This window comes from Balaenoptera physalus, assembly GCF_965194825.1.
Source record: "Balaenoptera physalus genome assembly, contig: HAP1_SCAFFOLD_1566, whole genome shotgun sequence".
NCBI lineage: Eukaryota > Metazoa > Chordata > Mammalia > Artiodactyla > Balaenopteridae > Balaenoptera > Balaenoptera physalus.
In genome coordinates this window covers 97,321-117,911 of record NW_028125231.1, presented here as the reverse complement: position 1 = coordinate 117,911, position 20,591 = coordinate 97,321, and the positions used below count along the sequence as shown (strand labels likewise).

At 42.6% G+C, this 20,591-nt stretch overlaps 1 pseudogene across 1 annotated transcript; it reads left to right on the top strand.

Annotated features, from left to right (window-relative positions):
• Positions 1–11,279: 11,279 nt before the first annotated feature.
• LOC309653974 (RING finger protein 11 pseudogene) lies at positions 11,280–13,107 on the top strand (annotated as a pseudogene). Its single transcript has one exon. The product of its transcript is annotated as an RING finger protein 11 pseudogene (transcript).
• Positions 13,108–20,591: the final 7,484 nt, after the last annotated feature.

Below are 20,591 nucleotides of genomic sequence, written 5' to 3'. Positions count from 1 at the left end.
ATGGTACAAAATTAAAAATATATAAAGGAGTATTTGATAAAGTGTCTTCCCTCTCCCGTTTCCCAGGCACCCATCTTTCTTTTCCAGAGCTACTCAGTGTGACTTGTTCTTGCATATCTTTACAGAGATTTTTAAAACACTTTATAGAAGTTTAATTTACATACCATAAAATACATCCATTTTAAGTATACAATTCAATTATTTTTAGTAAATTTACAGAGCTGTGCAATCATCACCACAATCCAGTTTTAGAACACTTCTGTTACCCAGAAAAGTCCCTTATACCTGTTTGCAATCAATCCACATTCCCAGCCCCAGACAACCTCCAATCTGCCTTTTTCCTTTTCTGCACATTTCACGTAAATAGAATTATATAATATCTAGTCTTTGCATCTAGCTTCTTAGCATGATGTTTTCAAGATTCATCCTTGTTATAGTGTGTACCAGTACTCCTTTTTATTGCTGGTTAGTATTCCATTGTATAGCTCTACCACATTTTGTTTATCCCGTTGCCAGTTGTTGGACATTTGGATTGTTTCATTTTTTTTCTTTTTCGGATAACGTGAATCATGCTGCTATGAACATTTTTGTAAAAGTTTTTCTGTGGACATATGTTTTCATTTCTTTTGCATATATACGTAGGATTGGAATTGCTGGGTCATATGGTAAGTTTATGTTTAGCTTTTAAGAAAATGCCAAAGGGCAAGCCCCACAAACAGCAAGAAAGTTGAAGAATGAGGTCAGCATTCAAAAATGGGGTCACATCTACAGCTGGGAAGGGGTGTACAGACAGGTAGAATGTAGATCCTGAGCCTTTAATAAGCACTACATTCGCTCAGTGCTCTCTGTTTTTAGACTCTATATAAGAACACCTAGGGCTTCCCTGGTGGCGCCGTGGTTAAGAATCGGCCTGCCAAGGCAGGGGACACGGGTTCGAGGCCTAGTCAGGGAAGATCCCACATGCCGTGCAGCAACTAAGCGCATGTGCCACAGCTACGGAGCCTGCATTCTAGAGCCCGTGAGCCACAACTACTGAAGCCCACGCGCCTAGAGCCCATACTCCGCAACAAGAGAAGCCACCGCAATGAGACACCCGCACACCGCAACCAAGAGTAGCCCCCGCTAGCCGCAACTAGAGAAAGCCCGTGCACAGCAATGAAGACCCAGTGCAGCCAAAAAAACTAATACATAAAATAAATAAGTTCAAAAAATAAACAAATTAAAAAAAAAAAACAGTACACCTAATGCAGGTGGGAAGGTGGGAGGGACACTGTAAAGGTCATCTATGCTACATGTACAAGAACCCCGAGAGCACACCAATAGGTACCACATTTTTCACTGCTGTAGCCGAGCATTCCTCCTGTACTACCACACTGTAGCACTCCCTTCCCTGATCTACTGCTATAGTCTCTTTGGAAGGTGTTTCAGAACTCTTGTTATGAGAGTGCCAGTTGAACTGTCCTCACTTCCTTCATTTATACCAGGATATAAGACCTTGTGGTCCGAGATCCTGTCCAGAGCAAGCAGGCTAAGACTCTGTCTTTGTTTCTATATTTCATCAGAAAGGGCTCTACTCCCTCTCTTAGTTCATGGTGTGAAGTGTTCTTAGCCTCTCAGGAAAGTGGGGAGAATTGGAAGGACTCTACATGAGAATGCTAGGCTTTGTAAAACACTTCAGTTTTTTAAAAATAAGACTCATTTTGTATTGGACTTATAACAATCCTATGAAATACAAAGAAAGCCAAGAATCAGTGACATGAAATGATCACCAGTAAGAATTACAACAGTCACCGCTTATCTCGTAGCATAGGGCATTGTCCATGATCCTTAAGAAGAGTTACTAGAAATGCCTCGCCCATCCTGCCCGTAAACACCAACACAGCAATCATGTACCTTGAACGGTACATGATTGCTGTGTTGGAGTTTAGCGGGAGCATCTCACTTACCAGGGACTGACTTTTACCTTGATTTCTTTGTAGTGATGGAGACTTCCCAGGTGATGAAAAATTCCCTGGGATTGCAACCTCCAAGCCAGACATTTTGTGTGACACAAACTCAAGAACTCCCCAAGCCCTGAAGTAGCAGAAATATTCAGATACTTAAGAGTAACCCAACACCTGAACTTGGGGACATTTCAGTGACAGCTCCAGCCCAGAGTGCCAGTCGTCTCCTGGCCCTGTCTCCAGCTCCAAGCCAGGGACAAATAGAGAGTAAGAACGTGGATGATATTAAAACCAAGCTTTCAAAGATTCTGGATGCCTAACACATCCCAAAAGAAAACCAAGATCCTCCACTACTCCCTTTAGAAATCCCTGATATTCACCAGCCGCTGGCCTACACCGATCCCCTCGGCCAAGAGAAGCAGCCTGGATCTGAAAATGCTGATCTGGGAAAGAACAGCCTGAGTCGTGAGGACCTAGGGACGCTTGAAAATGGGATCGAATCTAGCAGTGGTTTTGCAGACATTACTACACTGGCGGAGGATATTCACCTTCCCCAGCTCTTTAGTTCTTGGAAAGATCTTGATCAATCCCAAGGTTCCAACGGGATCAAAGCCAAAGATACCAGAGCCTTTAAGGTGAATCAGGTGCAGGAAAAGCCAAGTGTCATAAAGGTTCCCTCTGATCAACCCAGGAAGAACAAACAGAAAGCCTCTGAGCCTATCAGTGGTGCTCCCAAGGCCAAAATCCAGCCAAAGAATCCAGAGTGCCTGTTAGGGGGAGAAGTGGTTATATGCAACGCTGCAGTCAGTGACAGGGCTCCTGTGAACACGGCCAAGCACTCTAAAGGCAAACCTCAGAAAGCTGCATCCAGAAAGATCAGCAAAACTGAGAGCCATGGGCAGGAAAAGACCAAAAGGACCAGAGGAAGAAACAAGGCTGAAGAGAACAAGCAGTCAGGGAACAAAGTCAAGGCAGAAGACAAGCCAACTATTCCCGAGACGAAGCGAAAGAAACACCAAACTGAGCTTTCAAAAGCCTCGAACCTCCCTTGGCGTGCGCATGCTGGAGTCTGTGAAGGTTCTTCATGCGCTGGGGAAGAAGGATGATAAGAAAACTGGGCTCTCTTCCTGTCGGGTCTTGGGAAATTCAAGCAACCCCAAAGACCCCCAGCCACCCCCAGCTATCCAGCCATGGCGGCATACCCCACGTGAGGGTAAGAGTGCTGAGAAAACTCAAGTCGAAGCCCAGAAACCAGACAGCAGTGCTGAAACAGAGTGTCCATCTCCATTCCAGTATGAGCTGCCTCCTCCTGAGACGGTCAAGTTGATACCTCTGCCTTTTTCTGCCTGGGACAAGCCTCAAGCTCGACCCGCTCCTCAGAGGCCACAGTCTCTGGCCTCACATCGGCCTGCTGTGGCTTACCGTGCCCAGCCTGGTTCTACTGACTCAGCTCAACCTGCTGCAGTCAATTCATCCCAGCCAGCTCCTGCCTCTCTGCCAGGTCCTGCCAAACCAGCTCAGCCAACTGTGACCAACCCAACCCAACCGGCTTGGACCAACCATACCCAGCCTAGTGTCCCCTCAGTCTGCTGCTCCTAGGCCTGCACCCTACAAAACTTCATCTGGCGCTTCTCTCCAGCGCGAGCCTGTTCCCCCTGCTGTGACTAAGCGCCAGTCCCCACCCAAGCTCCAAACCCAACTTCTATGCCAAGACTTCAGCAAGCAACGAATTCCATGGAGGGAACCCAATGTGCCTGAGCCAGTCATGTCAAAGCCCATCGAACAAGAGCAGAGGCCAGAGCGAGAGGCCATGAAGAGGCGGGCTCAACAACGGGAGAATGCTGCCAGATACACCTCTTCGGGGAAGCTGCAATTTTTCACCCAGAGGGACAAAGAAATGGAAATTGCTGACTACTACGGATACGTCAGGTGACAGCTGCTAGGATTCTTGGTGCCACTTTGGCTACCAGCGGTTCTTCCATACATAGGTAAGATAGGTATAGAACTGAATAAGTGAATGGAATACCATTAATAGATGAGTAATAAACCTTTCGAATTTTGAGATGCTGCTAACTGGGGCGTGAGAAAGGAAGGCCTGAAAGTTGGATGGGAGAATGAAGGAAAGGGGTAAAAACTGAGGAAAGAGGAAGGAACTTGGCCCAGGTCTAGGAAGGCCAAAAGAGATGTATGGATTTAGGAAAGGAAGCAGGAGTGAGGATGAAATGGCAGAAGTAAAAAGCAGGGTCAGAGGTCTGGGTTGAAAGAACACAATTGGAGTAGAGTTGAAGGTGACAGGAGATGAGTCTAGGTTTACTAGGAGAAATAGAAACAAAGTCTCTCGGGGAGGTTGGCCTTAAGTCTCACAACCACCAGATAGGTATTTCAGAAAACAAGAGGTTCACGACACATCTCTGAAAGGTTTGAGTTGCCCTATTCAGGTGTGATTATAGTGGGGGAATAGGGAAATCTACCAGAGAAGTGGCTAGGGCTCAGAGTTATCCTAGGGGCAGCTGACGACAGGGGCAGAGCCAAGGGAACTGCTGCATCAGGAGGCCCACGAATAGGGCCTGGTATGTAAATCACGATGTACTCAACACCTAAGCACGAGGGGAGCGAATGCACTATTCAGTTAACCTTGGCAACGACGGGCAAGGCCGGTATTCCTGTGCCACTTCACTTACAGAGGTGCAGCAAAGGGCTGAGGTCACATCCCATGTGGAGGTACAAGGACTCAACTTGAGGCCCAAATGCCTCTGAAGTCCTCTGTATTTGCAGATGCCCGTAGGCGGCCAACCTGGCTTTCAGAGCACAGCATCCTGAGGTTACTGGTGGACGAGATCAAACTTCTGCACGCGCCTAAATATTAACTTGAGGGGCTTCCTCCATTGAGCAGGGCACGTGCCGCCTTTTGTAAACATCACCATCAACTGAAACGCATGAGAAAAAATCCGACGGAAGCGTCCACTCTCACGGGTGAGAGTGGTGGGGGCATGCGCACTGGGCAGCAGCTCCAACAGCCACAGGACGCAGGCGCCCAGGGGTTCAGAGGCTCCCTGGGAGGCCTCGTGGGGCAGCTCGAGGGAGTGACGATGGGAGAGAGCGGCAGGGGTGGGCGTGAAAAGGAATGCAGTGGGGAGAAGGGAGAGATGGAGACAGTGGATAGTGACTATGGGAAAACGGGCAATTTTCATTTTCAAAATTATTTTTTTGAGATGTCATTCACATGCCATAAAATTCACCTTCTGAAACTGCAAATTCAGTGTCATTTAGTACATCCACAAGCCTATGCAACCATCACCGGCATCTAACCCATCACGTTTTCATCACCCCAAAAAGAAGCCCCCTTAAGCATCAGCAGGCACTCTTCATCCCCTCTTCCTTCAGTCCTGGCAACCATTAATTTGCTTTCTGTCGCTATGGTTTTTGCCTTTTCTGGACATTTCATGAAATAATACAAATGTGACCGCTGTCTCTGGCTTCTTTCACTTAGCATAATGTTTTCAAGTTCGTCCATGTTGTAACATGTGTTAGTACTTCATTCCTTTTTATGGCTGTATAATATTTCACATATACACCACATTTTAAAAATCCATTCATCCACTGATGGGCATTTGGGCTTTTTTCACTAATAATGTCCATTTTTTGAGAGTTTATTCTGTGCCAGGCAGCACCAGGCTAAGTTACTGACCTTACTTCACAGATAAAGAGGCTTGGAGAGTGTGAAGAGTTTGCCCAAGATTAAGAGCTAGCAATTGGGGGAACTGGGGTTTGAACTCAGGCAAACTTCACAGGTAATAGATTCACATGACAGAACACTAGAAAAGGTACACAAGGGTATTCAATGAAAAGTGACCCTTTTCCCCACGTTCCCCAGCCACACATTTCCCTCCTCAGAGACATCTGCTTTGGCCGTGCTGTGGATCCTTCCAGAGAAATATTTATACCCCAACATTTATGTATCACAATTTACTGACTAATCTGTCCCACTGATTTGAAATGTCACTTTTATGGTATAACAGATTCTTATACATATATATATATATATATATATATATATATAAATGTATTTATTTATTTATTTTTGGCTGCTTTGGGTCTTTGTTGCTGTGCGCAGGCTTTCTCTAGTTGCGGCAAGCGGGCTTCTCATTGCGGTGGCTCCTCGTGTTGCCGAGCACGGGCTCTAGGCGCGTGGGCTTCAGTAGTTGTGGCACACAGGCTCAGTAGTTGTGTCTCACGGGCTTAGCTTCTCCACGGCATGTGGGATCTTCCTGGGCCAGGGATCGAACCCATATCCCCTGCATTGGCAGGAGGGTTCTTAACCACTGCACCACCAGGAAAGCCCCTTATACGTATTTACTCTTTTCAGAGCTGTCCTGACTCTTTTTTGCCTATCTGTTATGTTTGCCATTTCTCTAAAATTCTTTTTATCTTCTTTTAGATTTAAAAAAATTTTTTCCTCTTCTTGTTTGTTTCTCTTAAGGCATTATCCATTATGTTCATTCACTCGTATTATTTTATTTAATTTATTTAATTAATTAACTTATTTATTTTTGGAGGTGTCGGGTATTAGTTGCAGCACGTGGGCTCTTTGTTGCAGTGCGTGGGCTCTTCCTTGCGGCTCGTGGGCTCTCCAGTTGTGGCGCGTGGGCTCCAGAGCACGTGGGCTCAGTAGTTGCGGCGTGCGGGCTTAGTTGCCCTGCAGCATGTGGGATCTCAGTTCCCCAACCAGGGACCGAACCTGCATCCCCTGCATTGCAAGGTGGATTCTTAACCACTGGACAACCAGGGAAGTCCCCACTCTTGTATTATTTTAAATTTAGTCCTCACTTCTGAAACTTTTTTCTTTTATTTTGAATTCTGTCTTGAGTTCTATCATCTTACCTAATTCTGGTTTATGCTGTTCTTTCATCTTTTTTTTATTATGGTAAAATATACATAAAACAAAATTTATTATTTCAACCATTTTCAAGTATACAATTCAGTGACATTAAATACATTCACAATGCTGTGCAACCATCACCACTGTGCAAATTCAAAATAATTATGTCAAAAGATTGAGCAGGACATCAGAAAGATGGAGGCAGCAGCATAGTTTCTGAATCTCTCCAAACCCTTTCATGGAAGAAGATCAACTAAAACCAAACACCCATAGGTGGCATTTATCAGCATTTACCATTTCCAGAACTTTTTCACCATCCCAAACAGAGACTCTATAGCCACTAAACAATAACTTCCCATTCCCTCCTCGATCCATGTTCTTTCATCTTTCGCATTGTTTTTCCTAACGTCTTTTAGCCTACTTTGAAATAATAGGTTACAGTTTTGATCTGTTTTGTGGACCTGTCTTTTCCAACTTGATTTTATTGTCTGAAGACATGCTATTCTGCTCCTTATTCTCTTTTTTCTTACACTACCTCTGTACGGGATTTGATCCCAATCCTTTTCTGTTACTGATTTTTGGGTGAAAAAAGTTTTACAGCACTTTGAAAAGGTGGTGCGAGGCCATGTGGAAACATGTTCTTCATGGCTGTTTCATCAATGCTTCACTTATACTGCTTTGGAATAACTGTTTTCCAGGAGGCATAAACCAGTGGGCTTTATCATTGGACAGAGTGCAGAGAAAGGACCCCACGAAAGCTGATCACCTTAGCAGAAATGACTTAGTTATGATTTCACCCAAGATTGGTCACAAACCAGCCTGGGAAACTCAAGGAACCAGAGACAAGGCATAATGCCATCTTTCCTTCTCTCTGCCTCAGCTCTCAAGGATTGGTCACCTCCATGTTATTAGTAACTATTATTTGGTTTCTGTTCATAATTACTATCAGAAGACACAGCACTTAGGGGCCTAATTACACTGCCCAGCTACGCACCATTCTTCTTCATTTTGGCTTCCTGTCCACCAGCAGGAACCTGATTTAGTTTTGTTCTCCCTTCACCACAGCCCAGTAATTTTTGTGCATGACTCTCAGTCTCACCAGAATCTGTATCTCTCACTCTGCCCCAACATTCCACCCCATCATTCGCTCCCTGAAGTGTACTCTAGAAATTTCGGTCAACTCGATATTTTACCACTGTTCACCATCTCTTATGAAACCAGAAGACGAGCAGCTTTCTTATGGAATGATGGAGAACTTGTAAAGATAAAACACCAGTCTGCAGGAGAAAGGGAAGAAGAGAATGATGGAAATCGTTTCTGGAAAACTAGTTTTACATTACGTTTTGTTTGTTCCTGGTAAAGAAACTGAAATCTTCTAAACATTAAAAAAAAAACTAAACCACTAAATTCAATAATACAGGAATATAACTTTTAAAAAAAATTTCTTTGGCTGCGTAGCACGTGGGATCTTAGCTCCCCAACTAGGGACTGAACCCAGGCCTGCTGCATTGGAAGCGCAGAGTCTTCACCACTGGACGACCAGGGAAGTCCCAGGAATATAACTTTTAAAGGAGAAGTTATAAACCCCTTGGTTACATGAACTGGAGATTTTTAGTGAGAAGTCATGTATTTTAAATGACTTGGAGCTTTAAAGGAAGGAAGGAAGGAAGGGAGGAAGGAAGGAAGGAAGGAAGAAAAAGGGACTTCCTTGGTGGGGCAGTGGATATAATATCAAAAGTAAATTAATTAATTAAATAAATTTAAAAAAGAAAAAAAATGCTGAAATCCACTGACTAATTATTCAGGCTATTATATCTTGCTATTTCCAGATACATCCCTTTATAAACTTTTGGTAAAAGGTTATCGTATATCAGAACAAATGAATTACAGACTTTTCTATTTTTCCAAAATTTGAGAAATTCCCTTACATTTCTCCCTTCAAATTTTATAACAAGGGAAAAGTAGTGACAACCCTTATACTTACATTCAATTGCATCATCTGGCCACATGCCTTCTACATCAATCAAATATCTACAAAACAACAAAATTCGAGTCATTTGTAAATAAAAAGGAAAGAAAATCAAGTTTTTACAAAAAAGGGTCCAATTGTGCTTTACAAATATAGATAGAAAAATCCTAAGAAAATATCAGCATATCTAATCAATAATTATTAAAGAATGATATATACCATGACTACAAAAAGGCTTTATTCCGGAGTTTCCCTGGTGGCGCAGTGTTGAGAATCTGCCTGCCAATGCACGGGACACGGATTCGAGCTCTGGTCTGGGAAGATCGCACATGCCCCGGAGCGACTGGGTCCGTGAGCCACAACTACTGAGCCTGCGCGTCTGGAGCCTGTGCTCTGCAACAAGAGAGGCCGCGATAGTGAGAGGCCCGCCCACCGCGATGAACAGTGGCCCCCGCTTGCCGCAACTAGGGAAAGCGCTCGCATAGAAACAAAGACCCAACACAGCCAAAAAAAAAAAAAAGAAAAAAAGGCTTTATTCCAAGGACCAAGGATGCAAGGATAACGCAACTTTAGAAAATCTATTAATATAGTTATTTACATTAATACAACAATTTAATTAATAAATGAAAGAGAATAAAATACAGGACCAAACTGGCAGATGTTAAAAAGTTATCTGATAACATACAACGGGTCAGTTTCGGTCAAAATGCTTTGTACACTAAAAACAGGAGACTTAATATGACAGAGTATTCATCAAGAACCAACAAATAACAAAAGACAAATTAGGACAAATATTAACATCATATCTAAAAAAACCCCATCTAACCAACCATAGGAGCCAGAAACTTAGGCATCACCATCACTGACAGCTATTTCTCCCTCACCCTCATCCTCAACCCACCACCAGTGCTGACAATGATACTGCCTACATACCTCTAGAATCTGTCCACATCTTTCCACCAAAATGACCACCATACCCTGGTCCAAGCCACCATTATGCCCAATTTCTACACAAGTCTCCTAACTTGTTTCCTCGCTTCCACTCTTTCTCCCTGCAGTGTATTCTCCACTCGGTAGCAAAACGATAGGTTGAAAATGCAACTGGGTATGTTCCACACACTCACCTTCAACAAAAAAAGTTCAATGGTTTTCTATTACTCTTCAAGTCTGAAACCTTAAACATAAGCCTGCACGATCGAGCTCCTACCCACACTTGCAGCTCCATTATAATGACATGCTCCCCCAACGGCCCCACCTTCCTGGCCAGTTCCTCCAACACAGCATATGCTTTCCTCTTATAGGGTCTTTTGCTATTCCTTATGCTCAGAAATCTCTCCCCAACGTCCCTATCGGGTTAATACCTACTCATCCTTCAGATATCAGCTGAAACATCCCTAAACCTTCTCTAATCTCCATGATGAGATCAAATCCTCCCTAAAATATGCTCTCATGGTACCATGTCCCTCTCCTTGGCACTTGTCAGAGTTGTAATTCTACATGCAGAGTGTGATACTTGAATATCTATTCCCTCTCTGGACTGCTAGAATTCACAAAGGGCAGGTCAAGTCTCCTCACTCACAAAATTTCTCAAGTCTTTTTGCTAGCACCCAGCACAGTGCTTAAACATAACAGATGCTCAATAAGTATTTCCTGCACGAACAACCATACATTGGTACAGTGTAGCAACACCCACAAAAAGCATAAGGGCATAAACTCCTTGATGCAGAAGTCCCATTCTGAGTGAAGTTAACTGAGACAAAGCATATATATTCAAAGATGTTCACACAGGAATGTTCATTACTTTGACGTTTTATAATATCAAAAACTTCTGACTTGTACATGTTCATCAGTAAGCAAAGGAACAATGCAGCCTTAAAAAAATAATAAATAAACCAATCAACAGACAAAGGATTAATCTCCAAAATATATAAATAGGTCATGCAGCTCACTATTAAAAACACAAACAACCCAATCAAAAAATGGGCAGAAGACCTAAATAGACATTTCTCCAAAGAAGACATACAGATGGCCAAGAGGCACACGAAAAGCTGCTCAACATCACTAATTATTAAAGAAATGCAAATCAAAACTACAATGAGGTATCACCTCACACCGCTTAGAATGGGCATCATCAGAGAATCTACAAACAGCAAATGCTGGAGAGGATGTGAGGAAAGGGAACCCTCTTGCACTGCTGGTGGGAATGTAAACTGATACAGCCACTATGGAGAACAGTATGCAGGTTCCTTAAAAACTAAAAATAGAATTACCATATGACCCAGCAATCCCACTACTGGGCATATACCCAGAGAAAACCATAATTCAAAAAGACATATGCACCCCAATGTTCACTGCAGCACTATTCGCAATAGCTAGGTCACGGAAGCAACCTAAACGCCCATCGACAGATGCACGGACAAAGAAGATGTGGTACGCATATACAATGGAATATTACTCAGCGATAAAAAAGAACGAACTTGGGAACTTTGTAGAGACGTGGATGGACCTAGAGACTGTCATACAGAGTGAAGTAAGTCAGAAAGAGAAAAACAAATATTATATATTAATGCATATATGTGGAATCTAGAAAAGTGGTACAGAAGAACCGGTTTGCAAGGCAGAAATAGAGACACAGATGTAGAGAACAAACGTATGGACATCAAGGGGGGAAAGCGGGGCAGGGCGGGGGCCGGTGGTGGTGAGATGAATTGGGAGATTGGGATTGACATATATACACTAATATGTATAAAACAGATAACTAATAAGAACCTGCTGTATAAAAAATAAATAAATTTTAAAAATTCAAAAATAAATAAATAAATAAACTAATTAATTAAAAAAAAAAAAAAAAAAAAAAAAAGAATGAGGTTGGGAGACTGTCAAAACAGCACACAGATCACACACTCAAGTCCCGGAAGATGGGGAACTGCCTTAAGTCCCCCACTTCGGATGACATCTCCCTGCCTCACAAGTCTCAGTCCGACTGGGCTAGCTTTGGCAAGGGGACGGAGCTGGATCAGGAGCTGCTGCTGCCATATCTGGATCAAGTTCCAGTTTTGGTCTCTCATCCAACACCTAGTCAGACTCGCCTAGCACCTCAGCTGAGAGGAGCAAATTAGGATAGCTCAAAGAATAGGCCTCATACAGCATCAGCCTGAAGGAGTTTATGACCCTGGAAGAAACGGATCAGAAAAAAGGATCCGGGGGACTTCCCTGGTGGTGCAGCGGCTAAAGACTCCACACTCCCAATGCAGGGGGCCCGGGTTCGTTCCCTGGTCAGGGAACTAGATCCCACATCCATGCCGCAACTAAGAGTTTGCATGCCACAACTAAGGAGCCCACCGACTGCAATTAAGACCCGGCGCAACCAAATAAATGAATAAATAAAATAAAACAAATATTTAAAAAACAGATCGGGGAGTGTGTGATCTGTATGATGCACTTTGTTTATGAGAACCCAATTTGATTTCTGCTGTGTATGCAGATCACCTGGGCTGTACAGATGACTGGCTGATGAGATCCTTCACGTGCCCCTCCTGCATGGAGACAGTTGATGCAGCACTGCTTTTGTCCTACGAGACTAACTGAGCCAGTGTCTCTCACCTGACTTCAAGTGAACCATCATTTTTGGTGGTTTTGATCTTTTGTCGTTGAGCCCAAAGAGCCAGGGATTAGGAATTAAGATCATGCATGAAAGTTTCCTAAAAATTCCTGAACGGCTGCAGATGTTGGGGAAAAGCACGTGATATTTTAGAAATTTAGGGGGAAAAAGTAGGATGGTATTTTTATGTAAAGCCTTCACCCCGTGTTGAAAAATATAATTGTTATTTAGATCTTGTTATTCCTCCAGTACATAGGAATTGTGTAAAGTGTTACAGCAGCTATATATGTTTCAATTGTGTGTCAAAGATGAGGATAAAGATAGTGGTTGTTTTTCCTAAGTGAGATAACTTTCTTCTTCCCCCTACCCAAATTCTTTTCTGAAGTTGCTGGCATTTGGGTCAAGGTTTTATTAAAAGCCACATTTTAGAACACTGGCACAAAAAAAGGAGTTTTAAGCTGGTTTGCATAGTTCTTCTTTTGTTTTAGAATAAACATAGAGCACTTATTTTTTACTTTATAGGAACTCTACAAGTTAAGGTCCCATTGTTCTTTTGCTGTGATTGTTGTTACTACTGATGTTGCTGTTTTCTGTCTTTGCTGGTTCTTTCTAATCTACCATTTGTCATTATTGGCATATGATCATCTCAGGGTCACAAGATGGCTGCTGTAAAACCAAATATCATATTCTCACAAAACAAGGAGGAAGCAGAAAAAGAGCCAAATGGTCATTTTCCTAATGCCTATTTATCTTTTGTCAGAGAAAAATATCATTCTCATAAGCACAATAACAGCCTTCCCTTAATTACTCATTTGCCAAAACAGACTGATATGACCATTCATAAGACAATTCATGGCAAAGAGGGATATGAGAATGATTGTCTTAGCCTAACAAGGATTTATCCACTCAAGCTGAATGCTTCACTCCTCAAAAAAGTCATAAAGTTCTATGAGCAAGGAAGAACTACTAAGTGACTGTTAAGTGAACCATCAGAATTGTTTGTCCAAGACCATACGATTCTTTCTTTCCACTGGAAATGGAATTCATTGCCTTAGGTCTTTTTAAATAGTGTACTATTACTGTTGGGGCTGGCTCTGTGCTTGAAAACCAGCTGAAAACCAGTTATAACCTGTTACAAGTGCTGTATCTGTTTGCAGTTAAGAAATGCAGAATTCAAAGTGATCTCCTAGCTTGTAGGCAAACTGAGATTCACTGTCCCTCTTCTATAAAAAAAATGAGCTAATGTGTCCAGAAACTAACTCTAGTAAAGTGGGGTTTAACATTACCCTTTCTTATGAGTTTCGTCAAATTATTTTGGTGGTTAACATGGTGATAATTAAAAGTCAAGGTAAATTTTAAATATTAAGAATTCTGATGTATGGAGCTTGACTTATGCCACCATGCTTATGTAAAAATGAAAGTGGCACCATGGTTAAACTGAGAAAAGTTTCTCAGTTGTAACAATTTTGATTTATTCTTTCCTGTGACCTCCTTCCCTGTTGTCTTGAAGCACAGCAAAAGGATACTGCATGTCTTCTTACGGTAGTGCTGAGGTTATTGAAGTTATATAAAACACATCTCAGTCTCTGTTTCTTGGAAGGAAAGTCCTGCTAGTTGACTGACAATTCTAAGCAGGGAGAATTTAGAGAAATGTGTTTCATGTTTCGCACACAAATGAAGAATCTGTATAATCACGACTTCACAGCTGTGATCTCAAAAAAGAAGGAATTTCTCTCTTTCTATTTTTCTTGCACATAACGTAAGAACACTCTGAATCTCTAAGCTTCTGAAGCGTTAGTAGAGATGGTCTAGTAAAGATGTAGTTGTAATGTTTTACCCATTTAGCATGTGTTTATTTTTCCTTATGTACTCCAAGGTGACATATTTGTTCAGCTCAGTGATATTACAGCTAAAAAAATCATTCATTAGTAAAAGGAGAAGCAATCTCAACCTAACAAATCAGAAGTGTTTCTTATTATTTTATATTGAGTTGAATATTTGACTCTTAACACTTTTTGCTACATACAAAACACAAGTCCCTTGAAGGGTTCTTCATAAGTGCATTATACAAGGATTTAGTATGTCATAAGCACTTAAAGATTTGACATTCAACTGTAGTAGTATCCATGTTGGTTACTTTTCTTACGAGCCCCATGATGAGTTGGAGAAACACTGAAAGAATTAGAGTATCAGGTTCTATTAAATTGTTACATGTATCTTGCTTAAGTTTGTGCTCATTTATTTATATCCAACTACATAAAGCAAATTTGGAGGAAAAAAAAGAATAATAAATAAATAAGAATGAGGTCTCCAAATATTGTCAGAGGAAGATGTCCTCCATATATTAAATTATAAACCAGAATGTCTAAAACACTATACCATTAAATCACATGTACAGTCAGTTCTGTATATCCAACGGTTCCATAACCTGCAGATATGGAAGCCCGACTGTACTACACCATTTTACATACGGGACTTGAGCATCCGAGGATTTTCGGATCCATGGGGAGTCCTAAAACCAATCCCCCTGCAGATACCAAGGGACCATTGTATATGCTTATATCTGCATTTTTTACGTCTGAAAAAATATGTGCTAAATTATTACTGGTGGTAACATCTGAGTAGGGGGCAAAATTGCCTTCCACTTCATACACTTCTCTGACTGCATTTTTTGCATTCAGCTTACATTAGCTTACATTACTATTGTAAACAGAACAATTTAAACATGCTCTGCCTCTTGGGGTTGGCAACTCACCTGCACATGAGGTAGCCAGTCCTGTTGAAACCATGGGTACAGTGGACACCAAGAAGTCTGTCTAGAAAACAGGGAATATGGAATTAAGTAAGCGAAGTAGATACACTAAAAACAAGTTAGACAATTTTCTCAAGAGTAGCCTTTATTAGTTACCACAACACTACCACTATCCTGAAAAGGAAAAACTCTGAAGAAAAGAGTGTTTTTGCAGGAACGTACTATAAAGAATTAACTACTATACAGTCAAAATTCATTGTCTCTGGGAAATTTTGCATAGCCTCCAATCAGATGCAATAGTGTGGACTGGAGAATGCCCATCAGGAACTGATCTGACTACAGAAAAAGGGAGTGGAAAAAAAAAACAGGCTATCAGAAGAACAGAATTTGTTTCTGAGTGAAACAAATGGAATGCCTTCACTTTTAATGCTCAATAATAAAAAGAACAAACGGTTTCTGAAGGGCTCTTGGGGTCCCCCAAAGCACTTCCATTCCTTCTCTCCTTCACTGCTCCTCACACGCCACGGGTTTATGTGCCTGTGGAGTTCTCGGGTTAAGTAGCACTGTTCTTATTTCACAATGAAAAAGTAAGGCTCGAGACGTAAGCCCAAGCTGCACAGCAGGCAAACAGAAAAAAGACTAGAATCGAGTCTCAGATTTTTCCAACTATGCCACAGTATTTTGTGGTCCAGGACTTAAAAAAAATTATATGAGAGAGTAAATAAAAAACAACAACATGTAGCTGATCGCTGCAAAAGCTATGTCTGTGACTAGGTGGTGTCTGGCATTCGTCATCTCCTGCCTGGATTACTACCACCCTACAATTCTAACAATCTCTTCTATTTCAACTGATCCTCCATATGGAAGATGTTCTCTCTCTAAAATATAAACTTGGCTGGATTGCTCTGTTGCTGAAAAATCTGTTGTAGCAATGCAACTTCCCTAACACGAAGCGTCTGCAACTTCTCCAGAGTCCCTGCTCCTGCCGTCAGTTCGGCATCGGCTACCGGTACCTCTTTCCAGACACTCATGGGTAGTGCCTACCTTTACCAACATTCTAGCACGACTATGTTACCTGGAGTTACTGACCACAGCCAGATCTCCACTTCAGCTCCTTCCTATCTAGCTGTTCTTGAGTGGGACATCACAGGAAGCACTGAAAAGAATTCCTCTTCACTCGGAGACTTTACTCTGGCACTCACTGACCGGCACCCAGCTGCTTCCTCCATGTTTATGGCAGCCCAGTATGATAAAACTTCAGATGCCAATAACATGGTCCCTCTATATCCATCACTTACTGCCAGGCTTGCTTAGGTAACACCATCTCAGATTCCAAATCAGGAGCATAGCCGCCTGTCACTTCCCTACCAGGAAGGAAGCCAGGTATATTACTATAACCAAGGCACACTGGGGTCTTCACTGTATGGAGAACTTGGCTCCTGCCCGCAATCCTATGGCTCCGCGTCATACACAGGAAGTAGGGCCTCTGCGCAACCAGAAATGGGAATGGGACTGAAGGAGATTCAGCCCGCAAATATCCGACCACCAGCTTCCACCTCTGCAATCTGCCACCCTGTGTCTGCTCAACGCATCACAGAAACAAGTTTTCAAGGTGAGTATACAAACGGCAGAGCAAGTTGAAGAATGAGGTCGGCATTCACAAACGGGGTCAAATCGACAGCTGGGAAGGGGTGTAGAGACAGGTAGAATTTAGATCCTGAGCCTTTAATAACCACTACCTTCTCTCAGTGCTCTCTGTTTTTAGACTCTATGTAAGAACAGCTAGGGCTTCCCTGGTGGCGCCTGCCAATGCAGGGGACACGGCTTCGAGCCCCGGTCTGCGAAGATCCCACATGCCGTGCAGCAACTAAGCGCATGTGCCACAACGACTGAGCCTGCATTCCAGAGCCCGTGAGCCGCAACTACCGAAGCCCACGCGCCTACAGCCCATGCTCCGCAACAAGAGAGGCCACCGCGATGAGAAGCCCGCACACCGCAACCAAGAGTAGACCCCGCTAGCCGCAACTAGAGAAAGCCCGTGCACAGCAATGAGGACCCAGTGCAGCCAAAAAAATAAATACGTAGAATAAATAAGTTCAATCAATCAATCAATCAATAAACGTAAATTAAAAACAAACAAACAAACAAAAAAACAGAACACCTAATGCAGGTGGGAAGGTGGGAGGGACACTGTAAAGGTCATCTATGCTACATGTACAAGAACCCCGAGAGCACACCAATAGGTACCACATTTTTCACTGCTGTAGCCGAGCATTCCCCCTGTACTACCACACTGTAGCACTCCCTTCCCTCGTCTACTGCTACAGTCTCTTTGGAAGGTGTTTCAGAACTCTTGTTATGAGAGTGCCAGTTGAACTGTCCTCACTTCCGTCATTTATACCAGGATTTAAGACCTTGTGGTCCGAGATCCTGTCCAGAGAGCAAGCAGGCTAAGACTCTGTCTTTGTTTCTATATTTCATCAGAAAGGGCTCTACCCCCTCTCCTAGTTCATGGTGTGAAGCGTTCTTAGCCTCTCGGGAAAGTGGGGAGAATTCAAAGGACTCTCTATGAGAATGCTAGGCTTTGTAAAACATTTCAGTTTTTTAAAAAGAAGACTCATTTTGTATTGGACTTAACAACAGTCCTATGAGATACAAAGAGAGCCAAGGATCAGTGACATGAAATGATCACCAGTAAGAATTACAACAGTCACCGCTTACCTCGTAGCATAGGGCACACTGTCCATGATCCTTAAGAAGAGTTAGTAGAAATGCCTTGCCCATCTTGCCCCTGAACCCCTTGAAAGGTACACGACTGCTGTGTTGGTGTTTAGGGGGAGCATCTCACTTAGCCGGGACTGACTTCAACCTTGATTCCTCTGTAGTGATGGAGACTTCCCCGCTGATGAAAAATTCCCTGGGATTGCAACCTCCAAGCCAGACCGCTTTCCTATGGAATGACAGAGAACTTCAGAGAACTTGTCAAGATGAAACACCAGTCAGTCTGCGGGAGAAAGGGAAGAAGAGAACGATGGAAATCGTTTCTGGGAAACTATTTTTACATTATGTTTTGTTTGTTCCTGGTAAATAAACTGAAATCTTCTTAACATTCAAACAAAATCTAAACCACTAAATTCAACAACACAGGAGTATAACTTTTGAAAAAAATTTCTTTGGCTGCGCAGCATGTGGGATCTTAGCTCCCCAACCAGGGATTGAACCCACGCCTGCTGCATTGGAAGCGCAGAGTCTTCACCACTGGACCACCAGGGAAGTCCCAGGAATAGAACTTTTAAAGGAGAAGGTATAAACCCCTGGGTTATATGAACTGGAGATTTTTAGTAAGAAGTCAATAGATCTTTTGTTAGGCACATTTTATGTTAGGCTGTCTCCCTGCACAGGACGCAGGCGCCTTGAAAATGGAAATCACATCCCTCTATAGTACGTCCCTCTTCTTTCTGCTTTGCAGTTTGCTGCTCCACTTGTTCAACCCCACCTAGTAATAACCTATACTTCCCTTGTTCCTGTTTTCCCATCTGGAAAACAGACAAAAGGCAACCAAACAACGCAAAGGTCTCAACAAATAAGGGATACCCAAAACCAGAGATGGCCAGAACTTCTGTATCCCTCATGAAACCTAGCCCGGTGTTCAATACTTAGGTATCATTAATACATGCGTGTTGACTGAAACAGTTGAAACGCAATTCTTCCACTTCCCAGTTTAGTTTTAGTCCTCATACAAAACCTGATCATCAAATTCCTTAATGCTAGGAATCACAGTGAAAAATAATTTCTCAACTGACTTCTGTCAGATGAGTGAGAACTAAGGTTAATTCAGTGTATCTGAAGCATAGAAAGTGAGGGCAAACGTGGCACAAGATGGGGCTAGAGAAGCAGAGAGGATTCTAGAGCACGCAGAGTCTTAAAGGCCACCAGTGTGTTTTCTATTCTCAAAACAATGTTTGTGAGCGATGTTTATGAGCAATGTTCCAACTTGCTTTGAAGGTTTCTTGTGTGAAGAATGGATTGGAGGGAAACAAGATATATGGACACTAGTTAGGACCTAATTGCAACAGACAGGCAAGTTCAGTATTAGGATGTTGAGGGAGAGCTGACAGATTCCAAAGAAATTCAGGAGATAAACTGAAGCGGGCTTAATGGGGTATGAGATGGAGGAAAGGAAGGTCTTAGGGAATTAAAGGGTTTACTGCACACATGAGCAGAGTCTCAAAATTAATCATTTGAACGTACAGAGGGGGATCGATCTCCCAAATGACACCGGTTAGGAAGCAACGGTACGCCCTGTAGAATTCCTAGAGACAGCACAAATCAACTGTTTCGATGGAAAATTCGGCGGGACCCTTGATTTCCATGGGAATATAGAGAAAAGAGACACTGATCTGGCTTGCAGGTATTTAGGAAGTTGTTAGCCTGACATCACATACTAGTCTCATGTAAGTAGGCCGTCTGAAGTATGAAGCTTAGGGGAAAAACCTTGAAGAAAACTTAAAAGCTTAAGCCACACCTCTATACTACACCACCTTTCACAGTTTCTTCTCAGATAAGCAGCATCCCCATCAGTGAAGAAACTCACATCCCATAATAGGAACAACAGGCCTAAAAATTAAATGTGTGTCTTTGGAGGTCCCATCTATGCGATATCTTCCTGGTACCAGAAAAGTCCCCAGGAAGATCGATCTTTGCACCCCTGAAAGCTTACCACCAAGGAAAATGACTAGGTCCATAGATTTCCTCCCTCAAACCAGCCTACCTCACACATAAATCACTAGCAACTCAGCCCTTAACTCACATTATCACAGTCACAAGAGTGGTTAGGGAGAAAAGCACTAACCAGGGGAACTAACACAGAGGCAATCCAGGCCAAGCTGGGCTGGTGGCAGATATCTGCTCCTTACGCTCGGGTGCATAATGCGACTCACCACAATGCCTTTTTCACAGACCCTTTTTAAAGTTTCTCCACAAAATCCAACAGCTCAAGTTAGTTCATGACGCTTCAAGGTAAACAATCGTCAAGAGAAAAACATGCAATATGTCTTACAATGTTGGATTCCTTACAAATAGGACAAGGAAATAACCATGTAGACAAAACCAGAGCATTTGAAAACATCTGCGTTCTACAAACATACCAGTGAATGCTATAAATAAGGTAATATGACATAAAACAAAATGAAAACTAGATGTGAGACTGTTCTCTTCAGTGTACAGACTTCATGGCAGTTGCTGCACGATCTAGCTACTTATATCTACAACTCTCTGTTCTGTTAATACAAAATGAGGCCCAAGTGTGTCAACTTGTTTCCCACAGAAACCAAAAAACCTACATGCATCTCTTTTCTCCGGTGCCCTTTCACCTTACCTGCTCCCAGTTCTCCACCAATGTCCTCCTCTTTCTCTAATTATTCTCCTCTTCATTGTGCTTGGCCTTG